The following is an 11,687-nucleotide window of genomic DNA, read 5'->3' on the forward strand; positions in this document are numbered from 1 at the left end:
TTGTTATTATCAATGTCTAGTGAACTGAAGGTAAACTTATATTTTACACACATAGTTTAGGGCAATTATCTAGGAAATTTATGTGAACCAATTCCTATTACTTCTTCATACCTATTTTGCTCTATTGTTCATTAAATATACTAAGACTGATAATGGAAACTTTTTTTTTTTTTTACAAAGTTAGATTTAATTATCTGAACTTTTCTTTCTACTTCACTTCGCACATGTAAATATAATCTGATGGCCTTATCTCACACTACGGTAAATTTCTATGTGATGAAGAGTAATAAGTAATTATGTCACAACAATTATATGTGATCTATTAATTAGCACTCTGAATACTTCCAGAGTAGCAATTACTTGTTATTGCGTAGAACATACACTATAAAATGGTCTTCAGATAATGAAAGAAACTTTACTTAAAAATACATACATTTCTATAATGCTTATGTAATTAAATTTCAATAATTTTTATGCACTATGAAAGCACACTGTAAACATCTAGCTGCTTTTGCATAAAGATTTATAACAGTATCCTATTGTGTTTTAGAGTGAGCACTCGTATTTCCTGAAATACTGACTCCACCTTCCTTCTATGGGTGTCTTAAGATGGGACATTCTCTAGAGATGTCAGAACACTGATTTCATGAATTGACTATCCTTTTGAATTCTCTGGAGAGCTTCTTAGGCTGATATAGACGTTATTACTCCTTACACAGGAATAAAATATTTTCAGGATTCTCATAGACACTGACATGTACTTGCTGGTTGTTGAAATGTTTTTAGTCAAAGCTTCAGGACATTTATCTACCTCTGCTGCACTGAGATTTCTCTCTCTTTTTTTTCTGGAGAGATGGTTTCTCAACTGATTGAAAGATAACTGGGAGAAGAATGTGTTAACTACTGTCACGGTTATAGGGTCTTTGATTTCTTTTCTCTGTTAGGCAAAATTGATAAACAGGAAGAAACAACAGTGAACAAATGGGGACATACTTGCCACTAAAAAGTTGTACATTGCTGAAAACACTCCTGTATGATTGACTATGCCTTATGCCAACTTCAAAATGCATGATGGCACCAGCTCCCATGAACTTTTAATGAATGTGTTTACCATTGAAGTGTATAGCCAGTGTTTGACCATTAAAAGATGTATGCAGTATGGAATGAAATATTTATGTTTAAAAATGAAGTCAGTTGTAGTTCTTATTCAAAAGGGTTTTTTCCAAGGATTTTAATTATTACTGTAGTTACAGTTGTCTTGATTTGCATTGTATAGATTGATAAGAGAATGGAGAATGTTTTGGGTACAATTGAGAATTAGTAGTGTTTATTTTAGTTGGAACTTGCCATTCTAATATGATTCCTTACTTTTCTCATTTATTAACTATCTTCAGGTGTCATGATACATCTAATTTCTATATTAAATCCCATTTTTATTCATTGGATGATAATTTATTACTTTAGTAAAATCATAAGACATCTTTATGATAGCCTAATAACCTCACTTACTGTAAAACATTTCAAATTTTATAGGCGAAAATTTGTTAAAACTTTATGAAATCGTCTTCAAAACATATAATCTGCTCTTCAGCATATGATATGTCCAATAAAGACAATGGATAAAGGCAATATTTAATATACCTAGCATGCTTCCTAAATGCCAGAGAGCCAGGTTACAAACAATGCATGTCTGATTATATAACACCAAGCCAAAAGAATTACAGAAGTGTTATCTAGCCCCACTTTCCTGATAGTGATATGGAGACTGGGAAAGGATATATATCAAGAACATATCATAGCTAGTGAACCTATGACTCAAATTCAGATATACCTGTGTTTAAAGATCAGATTCTTTATACCAGTGTTTTTCAACCTTTTTAATCTCATGGCACATTTGAACCTAAAGTTAAACTTCCATTATACACTTAAATTATATTGATAAAAAAAAAAAAGTAAAAAAGAATACTGTGCTTTGGACTTCTTTTGAAAATAGTTTAATGATCTTTAAAAATTTTCATAGCACACCTAAACTCCTCTCATGGCACACAAGTGTGCCAGGGCATACTGGTTGAAAATCATTGCTTTACCCATACTTCTTTTTTTTCTTCATAGGTAGTGACTGTTGCAATGATTGAAGTGATATTCGTGAATATTTTAAGACTATTTTTAAGGTAGTACATGGTAATTATGTTATCCTGAGAATAGTGTAATAAAATACCATAGTACCCTATCCTAAGGATAATGCAATTATGCAATAGGGTGATAGTATCCTATTACCCTATTCTGAGGATAATATAATTACATGAAATAAATGATTGGCTTACACAGAATGAATAATTTTGTAAATCCATAGTCACCAATATTTGAAACCAGGATGCATTTTGTTTTTGTAGGTTCTGATACGGGTTAGTGCTGAAGTTTTTGCTTCTAGCTGGTTCTGATTACTAATGAGAGAGAAAGCACTCTACTATAAACATAAGCAGTACTGAAATTTAATATTTGTAATATGTGCACCTTTCCAAGCAAAGGTGACATACTCTCAGGATGAAATAAAATAAAATGTTGAGGTATAAATTCAGTGCCACTTGTACTGAAACAAGATTAAAAAGGAAGTTAAGGGAAACCAAGGTAATGGCAAAAGGCCTATGCAATATTAGAAAAGATACAGAAACTAACAGCTGGAATTGAATATTGCAAGTGAACTTAAAATAATTGATTGAATGTACAGGAATCTATTATTGTCCACTCAGTTTACACAAACTTTTTCATAGGTACACAGAGATTTGCTATAACTAATTATGTTGATAACGTGACACTATTTTCTAACTAAAATTTAATCCAATCTTATAACAGGAAGACAAAATTGATCTGGAAAATTTAATATGATTATCTGTCATATTCAAGGATGTGCTATGATGGTAACTGGAGGTTAGTTTTCATGATTATAAAATATGATCATTTACTGTGCTCTTACATCTTCACAAATCTGAGAAAACAAACAACAATATTGTATAAGAGATTGTGGATAACAAGTTCTATACTACTATCATAAGAAACACTGTGAAGAAATAGGTATATATAATTTCCAACCATAAACCAGCATGCTTTCTAATTTTTAGGTATTTTAGCAAGCTGTTGGCATGTTCTAAGTGTGTATAAGAATACACACACACACATGCACACACAAAGTATAAGTACCCATTACTCCCTTCTTGTCATTTCAAAGGGTTGAACGTAGTCTGTAAAGAGCAATATTGCAGGGGAGTTTACAATGTTGCTAGTCCACAGTGCATAGCTGGTGCTATCAAGAAAATATGACCATTTGTCTTGGCAACACTGGCCACGATAGATTTAACTAAAGATGAACGTGTCTTGGCATAAGACAGCCATACCCAGATAGGCCAATGCCCATCATACGGACTTACATGAAAAAAGCATGCCAATATAGAATGCTCTGTACACTATAACAAGTACCTGACTTGTGACTGAAATAGGAAATACCATTAGATCCTCAGGAGCTGGTGGGGAGAAGCAGAAGTTGAGAAGCAGAGAGATGGTGGTCTATGGATATCACAAATAAACTGCAGTTATAAGGTTGGTAGAATGGAAATAAAAGAGGTTAATTGCTTTAAAGCAATGAGAAGAAACAAATTTTCTGACTTGTCCTCATGGATAAGCACAAGAAGTGTGCACTCTCTTGTGGAAGGGTGGCAGGGTCATCTCATCCTGTGTGGTATTGCTGACACCCCATACAGGGGTAAGACTTTTCCCTTTTTCTACATTTTTCTCTGTGGTTTAGTCCCATTAACTGATTCAAATTGAGCATGACTATTTTTCTGGCAAATGATAAGACTAATAGATTCAACACCTTATGAATTCATAGGTGATGGAAGAGGCAGCAATGTGTAGTGACTATAAGTACATGTTTGGAGTTCACCTACTTTGATTCAAATGCAACTGAGGCTACTTGATAGCTTTGCAGCCTTGGAAAAGTTTGTTCAGGTGTTTAAACTTTGTTTATATGTTCTTCAAAATGAAATTAATCTCAGTACTATTCTATAGGGGATAGAGATATTAAGAAATAGAGATAATTGACATAACATACCTCAAACTGTTCAAATGCTAAGAAAATGGCAGCTGTTATTACAAACAGGACACTTTGCTATTAGATCCACACCTTACTTGTCAAGTAGAAAAAATCATAGGGATTCTCCATACTTAGCAACAGTGAATACTTGGATGTTATCAGAAGCTCCTGGAATCATTTCCTGCCATGGTGTTTATATTAGTACATTTGGATTTTAGGAACATACCTTTCTTGTGGTTTTATTAAGTTTATATAGATAATTGACTGTTTCTTGAAAGAATGTGACTTAGGAGTCAGCTTAGAATAACCTTCCTGTTTTTGATGAAAGAATAAACTATCAATGGAATGTTTTATTTTGATTATTTCTTTAAAATATTGAAAGAAATTTTATAAGTCTTTAAAAATATGTTACATTTGGCAACTGGAGGTCAACAACCTAACTTATCTTTACTGGGGTGAGAAAAATAGCCCATGATCTGTTTTAGTAAATAGAGTTTTATTGGAACACAGTACTTTTAAGGATTTCTTTTGGGAAGTTCTAGTGGTGACAGTCCCCTTCATGTGAAAGAGTTTATTTCTCCCTCATTTATGAAGGTAAGTTTTTAAGAATAGAAAAGTCTTATTTTACAGTTATTTTGTTTAAGAAAATTAAATATAGGACCCCATATCCTTCTGGACCCCATTCCCTTCTGGTTTGTAAGGTTTCCTCTGAGAAATCTGCTGTTTGCCTGGTGAGTAGTCCTTTGTAAGTTTTGTCTCACAGCTTAGAGAAGTTTCTCCTTCACTTTGAGTTTGGCCTATCTGAGGATTATGTGCCTTGGAGATGTCCTGTTTACAATGACTCTTCTAGGAGTTCAATGACCTTCTTATACCTGGATGTCTTCTCACCAAGACCAGGGAACTTGTCCTTCATCATTCCCTCAAGTAGTTTTTCCAGGCTTTTTGCTTTTTCTTCTCCCTCTGGAATTCCTGTAATTGTTATATTCAATAATTTTATATAATCCCACAATTCTCCAAGACTTTACTGATTCTTCTTGATTATCTTTTCTTCATTTTTAACTGACTGGGTTAATTCAAAAGCTATGTTTTCAAGCCCTGAAATTCTTTCTTTTAATTGGTCTGCTCTGTTGATAAAACTTTCCACTGTTTTGTACTTGAAGAGCTACTCATTTTTATATAGTCAATGAATGCTTGCACATTACAAGCCTTTTTCAGTGGCCAGGCATGGTGGCTCACTCTTGTAATCCTAGCACTCTGCAAGGCCAAGGCAAGTGGATCACCTGAGCTAAGGGGTTTGAGAACAGCCTGAGCAATAGCGAGACTCTGTTTCTACTAAAAATAGAAAAACTGAGGCAAGAGGATTGCTTGAGTACAGGATCTTGAGATACCTGTGAGCTATAATGCAATGGCATTCCAGTCAAGGCACCAGACTGAGACTCGGTCTCAGGAAAAAAATAAAAAAAAAAAAGAAAAGAAAAAGCCATTTTTGAATAGTTGAGCACCAAGAGACAGGAGACAGAAGAGCCTGGGAAGCTAAAACGATTTTTTATTTTATTTATTTATTTTTTTTTTTGGAGACAGTTACACTTTGCCACCCGTGGCATCATAAGCTCACAGCGACCTCCAACTCCTGGGCTTACGTGATTCTCTTGCCTCAGCTTCCCAAGTAGCTGGGACTACAGTGCTCGCCACAATGCCCAGCTTCTTTTAGAGATGAGGTCTCACTCTGGCTCAGGCTGATCTCGAAGCTGTGAGCTCAGGCAATCCACCCGCCTCAGCCTCCCAAGTGTTGGGATTACAAGTATGAGCCACCATGCCCAGCCCTCTTTTGTCTTTTATAGAAAAAAAGTTTGCTGGATACTTTAGAAAAGAAACATTCATCCTGAGTGTTTTTTTTTTATTAGCAGAATAAATATTGGGGAGAATATCTTTAAATGCCTTGTGCCTGCACTCAGACATTTAGCGCAGTACAACTCACAACTGTAGATGTGCAGACAACCCAAATGCACATCAATACATAAATGGATTAATAAACTGTAGTACCATAGAGCACTACGTGGTCATAAAGAAGAAAACTGTGCCTCTTATATTAACCTGGAGAGACCTGGAGACCATTCTTCTAAGTGAAGTATCACAAGAATGGAAAAACAAACCCTGCATGTACTCACTAGTAAGTTGGAATGACGCAGTCAACACTTACGTGCACATGTGGAAATGACAGTCATTGGAAATAAAACAGGTGGGAAGAGGGAGAAGGAGATGGGTAAATATACCCCTTGGATGATGAGCACCCATAACTTTGACTCCAACTGCACAAAAGCACTTAATTAACCAAAGCAACTCTATCAGTATAATTACCTGAAATTTTAAATTAATTTTATAAAGAATATTTTTAAATGTCTTGAAGGTAACTAAAGATGCACATCCAGATAGGTTCAGAGTTATTCTTTCTTCTTATCAATTCATCCAAATTCTACTATGCTATTTAAATCCCCTAATTATCCATTTTGATAAAGTACTAATTACGAGTGTATATAGATGGATACATACACACACACTATAGTATCCCATTTCATAATTTGTATATTGATTTAGGAAATAAACAGTAAAATATATTTTCTTACAAGGGAAGGGTTTTTTACTCTCTAAGCCACAAATTCTTAGATTTTGGTGTATACATGGTGTCCGTAAATTGGTGTGGTGTTTAAAATAGTTGTCTAGAAATCAAGTACTATGTGACTTTAAGCACAGATTCCTGAACTCGTTCCTGAAGTACTGATTTAGTAGGTTTAGGGAAAAACTCAGGAATCACAGTTTTGAGATATTTGCAGATAATTCTGGTAAAATCAAAATATATAAGGATGCAGCTTAATCACAGGATTTTTAACACTTCCCAGGTAATTCTATAAGGCAGCAAAGTTGAGCACTGCTGCTGTGTAGTCCAGCAGGGGCCAGACTTAAAAAGAGCATGCACATTATCTGGAGATCATTTATAGTGCCTTTAGAGGGTGGCCCAAGATTCTACGCTTCCAGCAATCTCCTGGGGATGTTGATTCTGCTGGTGATGAGAAGCACTGCTCTCACTCCACCAGCCCCCCTCCTCTGCCCCATGGTTTTGCACATGGGCAAATTTCAACTGAAGGACCTACCACAGGATTGTGACCTCTTGCCTAGCTGACCTTGGCCAAAGATGGATCAATCTTTCTAAGAAGTTCTTCCTGTCTCTGACGGGCAAGAAGAAATTCTAAGCCAGGTCAAAATTGAGGGAAAAAAATACAAATACACACACATACACAGTCTGAAAATTAAGTTTGTGAACTTGTCACCGTGGCCTTATGTTGGCAGCACTGTACAAACTGTAAGGTTTCCTAACCATGGCCTCTCGGTGTCTCACAGCTGTGTTTGTGTTGATGTGTGTCAGTATCATGCTGAGTGGCATTCATCATTGCTGCTATGTGTGTGCATGTCATTGTGAGTGTGTCAGAGCTTGAATTAGAGCAATGAACGAACATTGAATTTATTGTTATTGTTTATGTCCCATTAAACTTGGGAACAGTGGAAGAAGTGAAATCAGGGGCATGTGAGGACAAGTTTATGGGGATAATGCCTTGAAGAAAAAGCAGGGTACACATGAACTGAACATTTATCTGAGGGGAGAGCAAGTATTACTGATGAAGAGAGGTCAGGGCATGAGCATAACTGATGAAAACCTTGCAAAGATTCTTCAAATTATACATCAAAATTGTGGATGGTCTGTGAGAAGCAGAACAGACCCAGTAAACATCAATAGAAAAATGGTTAGGAAAATGATAACTGAAAATCTTGGCATGAGAAAGGTGTGTGCAAAAATGGTCCTGAAAGAGCTCACTCATGAGCAAAACAAAAGAGAGTCAGTCTGCCAAGATGTTTTGGAGAGACAATGTCTTGGGCCATGTTATCACTGGTGATGAAACCTTGTGTACCAATATAACCCTGAGACAAAGCATCAAAGTGCACAATGGAATTCAGCCAGTTCCCTACAACCAAAAAAGTTCTTTCAATCCAAATCAAGAGTCAAAATAATGCTGCTCAACTTCTTTAATGTCAAAATGATAATTCATTATGAATTTGCACCACCTGGACAATTAACCAAGTCTTTTATTTGCATGTGCTAAAAAGCCTGTGTGAAAAGTTAAACAAAAACAACCTGAGCTTTTCACCAACACCTCATAGCTCTTGCATCACAATAATGCACCAGCTCATATCGCACTGTCTGAGGGCGATGTTAGCCAGGAAATGAATACCTGCATTGAACACCTCCCTACTCACCTGATCTTGCCAACAATGACTTTTTAATTTACTGACAGATAAAGGAGATATTGAAAGGAAGACCTTTTGATAACACGCAGAACGTCCGGGTTAATAACACCATACATCTGATGGACATTCCAGAGAAAAAGTTACAAAATTGCTTTGAAGGGTGAAGTAGGTACTGGCATTGGTGCCTAGCTTCCCAAGGGGAGTACTTCGAAGATGACTCTAGTGATAGTCAGCAATGAGGTACGCATCACTTTTCCTAGGATGAGGTTATAAACTTAATTGTCAAACCTTTTATCTCCACATACATGCACACAATTATATATATATATATATATACACACACACACACATATATCGTATATACACATATATAACATAAGTATATAATTGTATATATAATTTTTGATGATTCCTACTTAACTCCTCTGGACATAGAATAATTGGTTATTTTAGAAAGTATTTAGATAAACATCACCAACCTGTTTGATTCTTTGCAATAAGGAGGAGACACATCATTTATCATTTCTCCAGTCCACCTTCCTAATATGTAGAAAGTTCGGCTTTAGCACCACTGGCAATAACTCCACACCCAAGTTCAGAACTTATCAGAAAATGCTGACTCCTTAGGTGGCAGCTCAGTTCGCTCCTTTCTAGAAGCGCAGTCCTAAATCTGTGTTATTAGTCAGTCCAGCTTTCTTCTTTCCTAAAACTGAATTGCAGGGATATTGATTTTAGCTCTCTTCTCCATTTAACTTTTGTCCTCTTTCTAATTTCAACTGCCACATTTCTTGATTGTTGCTAAAATCTACAAACCACAGAGTGTGATGTATTTCATTAATATAGACACAAACATTGGATAGTTTACATTGGCATGATTTTTAATTACAAACCTGCTCACAGAATCTTCCATTACCTTTCTCTATTATTTTCTTCTAGAGCATTTAACATTTTATTAACAATACAGCTTCTAATTTATTTGATTATTATTTGTCACCTCATTTCTTATGAGATTTAAGAGCATACGCTCCATGATGGCAGAGTTTTTATTTCTTTTTTTCAAAACTGTAACCCGGTAAGTAGTGCCTGTCACAGAATTGACCCTCAGAAAATGTGTTGACCAAAAGATGAATGGGTGTTCTAGACTAATCTGTATGGTCTGTATGCTAGCATTGAGGCAAGTACTAGATAATGGTAGATTTCCCTTCATTAAAAAATGATCCAACGTGACTGTGTAGGATTTATGCATGTTTCAGATTTACATTCATCCATTTAATTTGCATTAAATTAAATTAAATGCAACCAATAATTTATAATTATTGTGTACCTCTTATGAGTCAGGCACTGTGCTAGTCCCATGTTGATAAGACCCAGTTCTTCTGCATAAAATGCTTAGTCCAGTGATGGGGAGCCACAGACAGGAGAAATGCAGGTACTGTACTGGGTTTGCACTCCCAGGAGAAGTGCTCAGAATGTTGTGAGCGCAGAGGCAGTAACTGCTCACTTAATTCAGAAGGATCAAGGGATGTTTCCTAGAACAGAAGAATCCTGAGCTATACATTGAAGGATAGCCTGAATTTAGACCAATGGAAGCGGGACCAGTAGCCCCTCAGAGGGTACGCTATGTGTAAAAGCACAGAGATATGATGTCAGACTTTCTGACACCTTCCGGCACCACTGTAGTTTTGTCTAACTTGACAATGAGCTGGTGTATGTGTAAAAAGGAGCAGCTTCATATATGGTTGTACAAGGAGTTTGAATGCTGGTCCAAGGACAATAGGAACCTGTTAAAGTATTTTGAGAATGGGAGGGACAGATTTATTGGTGCCGTATTTTGAGTGTTGCATTTCATTTTTCATTACTTCAAATAGAAAACAATGATATCAGCTCTTTAAAACACATGTAATAAACTGATTATTTGCTATTGAGTTTTTTGAGTTCCTTATATAGTCTTCAGATTAACCCTTTCTCAGATGCACAATTTACAAATATTTTCTCCCATCCTGTGGTTGTTTCTAGCTATATCGATTGTTTCCTTTGATGTGCAGAAGCTTTTTAATTTATTATAACATCATTTGTTTATTTCTGTTTTTGTTACTTGTGCTTTTGAGGTCATATCCAAAGATGCAAACAGACCTTTCTCAAAAGGAGACATACAAATGGTCAACAGATATATGAAACAATGCTCAACATCACACATCATCAGAAAAAGCAAATCAGAACTACAATGAGGTATCACCTCCCCTGAGTTAGAGTAGCTATTATCAAAAACACACAGAAATAACAAATGGTAGCAAGAACGTGGAGAGAGAGAGCACTCTTACACACTCCTGATGAGAATGTAAACCAATACTGTGGTTATAGACGACAGTATGAAGCTCCTTCAAAATAGTAAAAGTAGAACAACGGTATGATCCAAACAATCTCACTCTTGGTATTTACCCCAAGCAATAAAATCTGTATGTCATATTTGTTGCAGAACTATTGCAGAACTATTCACAATAGCCAAGAGAGAGAATGAACCTTAGTGTCTATCAGTGGATAAATGGATTAAAAAATGTGGTATAACTACATAATGGAATATTATTTTTTCCATAAGAAGAATATGTCATTTGCAACCACATGGGTGAGGGAGGAAAACATTATGTCACATGAAATAAGGCACAGAAAGGCAAATAGTGTGTAATGTTACCCATATGTGGTGTAAATAGAAAGCAGCACAGTGGTTGGAGTGGCTGAGGAAGGGAGGGGAAGAAGGAGAGGGGTGAGGTTGCTCAGTGGGTACAAAGTTACACTTAGACAGGGCACAGTGTGTTGTGATGCCCCAGCGCACAGTAAGGGGCTCTGCTTAGTCATAATGCTTATTGGGAAAGAGGTGGAAGAAAGGGTTTTCTCAGCACAGAAAGGATGATGCATTTCTGGGGGGATGGACCTGCTAATTAACCTCATTTGATTCCTCTCCACTGTAAACTTGTGAGGAAACATCATACTCTACCCCAGAAATACGTATAATTGCTGTGTGTCACTAAAATAAATTATTAAAAAAGAAGACGGACACATGAAAATTAAAGACAGGCAAAAAATACATGCCACAGAGACAGTAAGTTACATGCCATGGAGACAGTAAGTTACATGCCACGGAGACAGTAAGGTACATGCCACAGAGACAGTAAGTTACATGCCATGGAGACAGTAAGTTACATGCCACGGAGACAGTAAGTTACATGCCACGGAGACAGTAAGTTACATGCCACGGAGACAGTAAGGTACATGCCACGGAGACAGTAAGGTACATGCCACGGAG

The 11,687-nt window shown here is 36.2% G+C and overlaps 1 protein-coding gene across 1 annotated transcript in view; it reads left to right on the top strand.

Moving 5' to 3' along the window:
* CDH12 (cadherin 12) overlaps positions 1-11,687 on the top strand; it is a 433,615-nt gene that overhangs the window by 1,054 nt on the left and 420,874 nt on the right. The window lies entirely within an intron of this gene.

This window comes from Otolemur garnettii, unplaced genomic scaffold, assembly GCF_000181295.1.
Source record: "Otolemur garnettii isolate 467f Iridium unplaced genomic scaffold, OtoGar3 scaffold00033, whole genome shotgun sequence".
Taxonomy (NCBI): Eukaryota; Metazoa; Chordata; class Mammalia; order Primates; family Galagidae; genus Otolemur; species Otolemur garnettii.